Below are 7500 nucleotides of genomic sequence, written 5' to 3'. Positions count from 1 at the left end.
GAACCTCCCGTCTAAAGAACCTCTCGTCCGAACAGTAAGTACAGCCTTTGTCCGTGTCTGTCCGTCCTTGTTCGTGGGTCTTTGTTTTTCCTGACGGTATACAATTGAAGACCTTGTCGCTATCAAGTACATCCTCTGTCCGTGTCCGTAGGCTCGTCATTCCTCAACTTCCTGTGCTCATTTTTTCCTCCTTTCACTTAAAATTCACTGCATTTCATCCACAAAGTCAGTGAGTCACCCTAGCCGCCAGTTAGCCAGTCACCCACCCAGCCAGACATTCAGTTATCCACTTAATGAGCTCACTTAGACAGGTGTTACGTGGCTCCTGAGGTGTGCTACTTCCCCGCTGTGTTACTGTTACCTGTGTTGTGTGTCGCGCGCCTCTGGCTAACCCGTAGAGCACACAGACGTTACGTGATGTTGGCGTGTTCTCCAAACCTCCGCTGCGGCGCCTAGTTCAGGAGGCCGAGATGTACCGTTACTGGAACACTGGTATTTTGTTTCATCTTAAATTGGTGCGCTTCATGTAATTCTCGATCTCGTGTATTACCTTGGAAAACACGGCGAGTATATGTTTGTCTAAGCGATGTGTTACTCTCGATCTCTTGTATTGCCTTGGAAAACACAGCGAGTATATGTTTGTCTAAGCAATGTGTTACTCTCCATCTCTTCTTGTATTGCCTATGAAAACACAGCAAGTATACGTTTTGTCTACGCGTGAGTAAGAGGGGAGAGCGTAAAAGAACTCGGTTATGTCTTTTTCTGGCTATTTTGTTTATCTTTTCCAAACAAACCGAGATAGTTGACAAAGCGATGCGTCTCTGTGTGGAGGTAAGATGTGAGGGCGTAAGGAATTCGGGTTATGCATCGTTTTCTCGATCTCGTTTATCTTTTACAAACAAACCGAGAAGTTGTCAAAGCGAGGCGTTAAGACGTAAGAAGTGGGGGGTCTATTCTCCTCCTCGTTCATCTCTTCTCAAAACACAGCGAGCATGTTAATCTTTTCCAAACAAACCACGCACAGTTGTCAAGACGAAGTGTCTCTGCAAGGAAGGAAGAAATTAGTGCTCTTGTTTATTTAAAGAAGAAGAAGAAGAAACAAAGGAATATGTAAAGCGGCGTTACACCTGACGTCATTGTCATTAGTAGAAACATTACCTGAATATACAAAGCTGACCTTGGGCGTTCCTTTTACCCCCCGTGGAAGAATTCTAGTATTTGTTTCCTTCTTAAATTAAATATATATTCATCTAACTCCTTTTCTTTCCTCTTCTTATGGTTATTTTTATATATTTTTTCTTATTCTTAATCGTTTTCAAAGAGCACAACAAAGAGGGAAAACGGTTTAGATTCGTATAAGAGGATTTAACGGATAACACTGAGGCAATAGTGACGGAAGGAGGAGGAGGAGGAGGAGGAGAGGAAGGATAAGGTGTTCGAGTGGAAAGCGGAGGAGGAGGAGGAGGAGGAGGGGGCGTGGAAGAATAAAGAGAGGAAGGATGAGAGAGGTGTTAAAATTGACTCAGGAGGAGGAGGAGGAGGAGGAGAGGAAGGATATGTCATTTTGGTGGAAAGAGGAGGAGGAGGAGGAGAAGGACGAAAAAAGAAAGAATGAGGGAGGTATTTGTGTTGAAAGAGGAGGAGAAGGAAAAGGAGGAGAACGGAGGTATGTCTCAGTGAAAGAAGAAAGAAGGAGGAGGAGAAGAAGAAGGAGAGGAGGAGGAGGAGGAGGAGGAGGTTAGGCAAGGGAAGGCTGGGCAGGTTTGGTTGCTTGTCGGACGCATAATGTCTTCCAAGAAACAAAACAGTCGGGGATTTCCTTAGGACCGTCTCCATTCATTGCCTCACCTGGTTATTCAGTCTCTTATTCATTTCCTGCGTTATTCACTCGTCAATTAATGCATTACTCTACTTATTCATCCATATACTTATTCATTTGTCTATCTAAGCATTATTCTGTTTATTTCATCATTCTCTCGTTCATTTTTTCCTTCATTATTCATTCGTCTATTTTTATACTTATTATCTGTTCGATTTATGCATTCAGGTGTAGTTTGTCGGTTTCTAAGGAAGGATTGAAGGTCAGTGAAACGTTTTGACATTGAAGGAAGGAAAATGATAGATAGATACACAGATAGATAGATAGATAGATAGATAGAAGGAAAAACTGAATAAGTTGATAAGATTTCTTCATTTATCTTATTATTCACTGATATATTCATTAATTCACTCAGCTAGTCAGTCAACCCACCAGTCACATAGTATATCCAGTTTGATCAGTCAGTCAGTCAGTCAGCTAGATACCCACTCAGACAGTCATCTTAAGCCAGTCAGTTAGCCAGTCATTTAGCCAGTCCCCCATACCAATGAGATAGCTAGGTTGACAATACGATATCCAGTCAGTCAGTCAGTCAGTCAGCTAGATACCCACTCAGACAGTCATCTTAAGCCAGTCATTCAGCCAGTTCCCCTTACCAGTTAGATAGATAGGAAGACAATACGTTATCCAGTCAGTCAGTCAGTCAGTCAGTCTTACCTACAATCTCATCCTTCCCTTCAACTCTCTTTCCAGCCCATTATCCAAGGTCTTGCTAAACACACACACACACACACACACACACACACACACACACACACAACGTTTCTCTGTCGATGGTTTCTTTGCCTTCTTCTTCTTCTTCTTCTTCTTCTTCTTCTTCTTTCTGTGCAGTTGTTATTTGTTGCAGGTAAAGTTACTGTCACTAATATCACGTGTCCTCCACCTCCTCCTCCTCCTCCTCTTCCTCCTCCTTCTCCTCCTCCTCCTCCTCTTCCACCTCTCCATCTCTTCTCACTTTTAATTACACTCAGCCACTTTCTCCTCCATTTCCAGCGTCATCTCGCACACACACACAGAGAGAGAGAGAGAGAGAGAGAGAGAGAGAGAGAGAGAGAGAGAGAGAGAGAGAGAGAGAGAGAGAGAATGGAAGGAAAGAGAAATCAGTGTTTTTTATTTATTATTTATTTTTTTTATTCAAGGGAAACCCACTCATTCAGTCAATCACTTTATTGCCCACTTAAAGAGACTAGTTGGCTACCCACCTTTACCTCAAGAGAGAGAGAGAGAGAGAGAGAGAGAGAGAGAGAGAGAGAGAGAGAGAGAGAGAGAGAGAGAGAGAAACGGGCGCGCTGGTTGAAGTGTGGCTGAAGGAGTTTGTGTGTGTGTGTGTGTGTGTGTGTGTGTGTGAGACGCGCGCAGTGTGTTGAGAATCGTCGTTGCGTGCGGACGGATGTGTTAGTGGCTCCTTCGTGTGCGGTGTTGCGTGCGCTGGTCCCGTTTTGCGTGCGTGCGTGTGTTCGTGTGTGTGTTGCGTGGAATATTAATGTGTCGCGGAAACGGAATTTAACGAGTGATATTTTTTGTGATGTTTTTCTTTTTGTTTTTGGTGATGAAAAGTTTAAAAAGGAAAAGATTGGTGTTGGTTCGTGTGTTTGTTGCGTGTGTTTGTGTTGTGGAAGTGATTTGTGTTGATTTCAGTGGGAGTGTTTTCTTTGTTTTCCTTCTTTACCTTCCTCTTTTCCTCTATTGTTTTCCTCTTTTCCTTTTTTTCCTCTTCGTTTTTCTTTTCTTTCTCCTCTTCTCGGTTTTTCTTCTCTCCTTTTTCTTTCTTCCTCTTTTCCTGTTTTTTTTTCTTCCTCTTTTCATCTTTCTTTTCTTCCTCTTTCCTCTTCGTTTTTTTCTGTTTTTCTTCGTTTTTTTTCCTCTTCGATATTCTTCTTTTTCTTCCTCTTTTCTTCTGTTCTCTGTTTTCTTCTTTTTCTTCCTCTTTTTCCTCTTTCTTTTTATTCCTCCTGCTTTCCTCTTTTCATCCTCTTTCCTTCCGTTTATTTCTTTTTTCTTCCTCTTTTTTCTCCTTTTTCTTCTTTCTTCCTTTTTATTTGTTTTCCTTCTTCCTCGTGTGTTTTCCTCGTGCTAATAGAGAGGTAAATCGTGTGTGTTTACCTCTGTGTGTGTCTTTTCCTCTTTTTCTTCTTGTTTTCCTTCTTTTTCTTCTTTTTCTTCTTCTTTTTCCTTCTTCTTCGTTTCGTATCCCATTGTGTAAACTCGATACGAAGAAAGGAAAAACAAATGAATTACTGAAAAGAGGAAAAACATGATATCGTAACCCCCTTATTATTATTATTATTATTATTATTATTATTATTATTATTATTATTATTACTACTACTACTACTACTACTACTACTGTTGTCATTGTTGTTATTGTTGATTATGACCTTCCCTTCCGTGTCTTGAGAAGATTATGGAACATCATCACTAACATTATAATTACGATGATTATGATGATGATGATGATGGTGATGATGGTGATGGTGGCTGTGTTCACAATGATATAGGAAAACTGAACTGGTGATAATGTTACGATGATCATTATATATTGCATTTACTATGGAGTTGATGCATGGCAGATGGTGATTAAGAGTGAGAAATAACGATATGATGATTGATAGTGGAATGAGGTATGAGGTGTGAGAGGAATAATCAATGAGGAATGAGGAAGGAAAAGTAGGAGAATGAGGATGAAGGGAATTAATGGATGAGAAGAATGACGCCTGAACGGAATAAGGAATGAGAGGAAGGAGGAATGATAGCAATGATGACTAAGGGAATGACAGGAAGGAAGAATGGAAGGAAGGAGGAATGAAGAAAAAGAAAAAGGGAAAGAGGAATGAGACGAAAGAGGAATGAAAGGAAAAGGGAATGAGAAATGAAGAAAGAAATGAGAGGAATGAAAGGATTGAGAAACGAGAGGAATACAAGGAAAAGGGAATGAGCAATGAAAGAAACTAGGAATGAAAAGAATAAAAAGATAAGGGGGAACAAGGAGAAGAATGAGGAATAAAAGGAATGATGATGATGACAGTGAATAAAAGGATTGCGAATTGGAATGAGTGAGGAATAAGGAATGCAAAGAATAAAAGAACTAAGAAAAGAGAAGAAGAATGAGGGGAAACACGAAACAAAAGAAAAGAGGAATGAAGAATAATAGGAATGATGATGACAGTGAATAAAAGGATTGAGAATTGGAATGAGTGAGGGATAAGGAATGGAAACAACTGAGAAAAAGGAAAGAAATGAAGAATGAGGGGAAACACGTAGCGAGAGAGAAGAAAAATAAGAGGAATGATCATAAAATCGTCCACCTAACGGCATTGCTCCACGTCCGTCCCCTACGAGCGGGTATGGCGAGGCGACGCATTGTGTTGATAGTGAATGCATTGTGCTGTGTTGCTGGCGGCTGTGGTGACGCTGTGTTGCGCTCCCAGCTGTTGTCATAAGGCGTCAACGAGGTGCTAATTGCCCTAATGAGCCTCAGGTATACAGTTTCACCTCTTAGGAGTTTATGGTTTCATCTCTCGGGGATTCTATTTCGTGCGGTTGTGGCGTTTCAGAACTTTCTCTCATTCAGTTAGTTTCATATAGATTGTACAGCTTATTAAAAATCCTATTCCAACCGTTTCAGAGGATTTAAAATTACAGTTTCACTTCTTAACATTTCCTTTCCTCGTCTGAAATGCTGTATTCTTGTAGTTTCATATATTAAAACTTGTATTTCCTACCGTTTCAGAAGTTTTATTGTTAGTTTCACATCTTAAGACTCAAGTTTCCTACGATTGTCTTGTTTCAGTTGTCTTATTTATAAAGTTTCACCTCTTAAAAACTCTAATTTATTCACTGTCCGCGTTTCAGAAGTTACATCATTACAGTTTCACATATCAGTACTGCTGTTTTACATGTTTCTGCGCTTCAAAAGTTTCATTCCTACAGTTTCTACCTCTCAAAAGTCTCTAATTCATACAGCTGTTCGTTCAGTTACTTATTAAAAAGACGCACCAGCAGATACAAGAGAGAAAATCAGGTGGAGACAGAACCTTCGCCGGGGCAGGATGGCGTGCACTAACATCAGACACACAGACAGACAGACAGAGACTAGGAGAACAATGGAAGAGGCCTTTGTCCTATAGCGGAGTAATAGAATGGCCGATGATGATGACGATGACAGTATCCACCTCCTAAGACCTCCATCCATACACCTGTGCGTCCAATGGCTAACACAGGTGATAGATAAACAGGTTAATCGTGTTAGGTAACCATTGACTGTGGAAAACAAAAGAAAATCGAAAAACTACATATTCATTTGCCTTCAGAAAACAAAAGAAAATCGAGAAACTACATATTCATTTGCCTTCAGAAAACAAAAGAAAATCGAGAAACTACATATTCATTTGCCTTCAGAAAACAAAAGAAAATCGAGAAACTACATATTCATTTGACTTCAGAAAACAAAAGAAAATCGAGAAACTACATATTCATTTGCCTTCAGAAAACAAAAGAAAATCGAGAAACTACATATTCATTTGCCTTCAGAAAACAAAAGAAAATCGAGAAACTACATATTCATTTGCCTTCAGAAAACAAAAGAAGATCGAGAAACTACATATTCATTTGCCTTCAGAAAACAAAAGAAGATCGAGAAACTACATATTCATTTGACTTCAGAAAACAAAAGAAAATCGAGAAACTACATATTCATTTGCCTTCAGAAAACAAAAGAAGATCGAGAAACTACATATTCATTTAACTTTCTCACCTGGATATTAAACTAGATGAACTTAACCTATATCCACCACCCACCTGTCTGCCTGAGTGTGGAATTTATAAGAACATATAATCAAGTTACCTGAGACCTCTTTCTTGCGTCACCTGCATACCGAGCGAGACAGACAGTTGAATAAATATTGGCATCACCTATACCTGCTTAGTGTCTACCTGTTAATTAATTGTTAAGTGTGGAATATAAATGAGGATATAAACTTACTTACCTGAGACCTCTTACTTACGTCACCTGCATACCAAACTTAGAAAGACAGTTAAATAAATACGTGCATATAGAGAGAGATAAATAGATAGAGAAAATAGAATATATAGTAATGGGAATAGAATGATAAATAGGTGTATAGAAAGATAAATGTAAATACAGAATACAAGAAAGATAGATACATAGAAATGCATTAAATAGATAGACAGTTTAAATACATCCATCCATTAATATCGTCAGTCATTAGATAGAGAGAGAGAGAGAGAGAGAGAGAGAGAGAGAGAGAGAGAGAGAGAGAGAGAGAGAACCAAAACACATTACCTGGGGTCTGTTCATACCTGGTGAATGCCAAAGAAGGAAGACGCGTCAACTCTTTCATAACGGCATTCAGGAGTGTGTGGGGATGAAATGTTAGGCCGTGAAACCGTTTGTCATCTGCGCCATTTGTGTGTGTGTCTGTGTGTGTGTGTGAGAGAGAGAGAGAGTGGGTAGGAGTTAAGTGTGGGGGGGGTAGGTGCTCTCTCTCTCTCTCTCTCTCTCTCTCTCTCTCCAGGCGATAAAGAACAGGATTATTATTGTTATTAGTGTGTGTGTGTGTGTGTGTGTGTGTGTGTGTGTGTGTGTGTGTGTGTGTGTGTGT

The 7500-nt window shown here is 39.9% G+C and overlaps 1 protein-coding gene across 3 annotated transcripts in view; it reads left to right on the top strand.

Moving 5' to 3' along the window:
- The window catches only part of LOC126987025 (protein Shroom-like), a 106264-nt gene that overhangs the window by 61976 nt on the left and 36788 nt on the right, over positions 1 to 7500 (top strand). The gene's annotated exons all lie outside the window — the stretch shown is intronic.

The sequence above is a fragment of the Eriocheir sinensis genome, chromosome 63 (genome assembly GCF_024679095.1).
Source record: "Eriocheir sinensis breed Jianghai 21 chromosome 63, ASM2467909v1, whole genome shotgun sequence".
Classification (NCBI taxonomy): domain Eukaryota; kingdom Metazoa; phylum Arthropoda; class Malacostraca; order Decapoda; family Varunidae; genus Eriocheir; species Eriocheir sinensis.
Note: the sequence above shows the minus strand (reverse complement) of the source record. Positions and strands in the feature narration are given on the sequence as shown.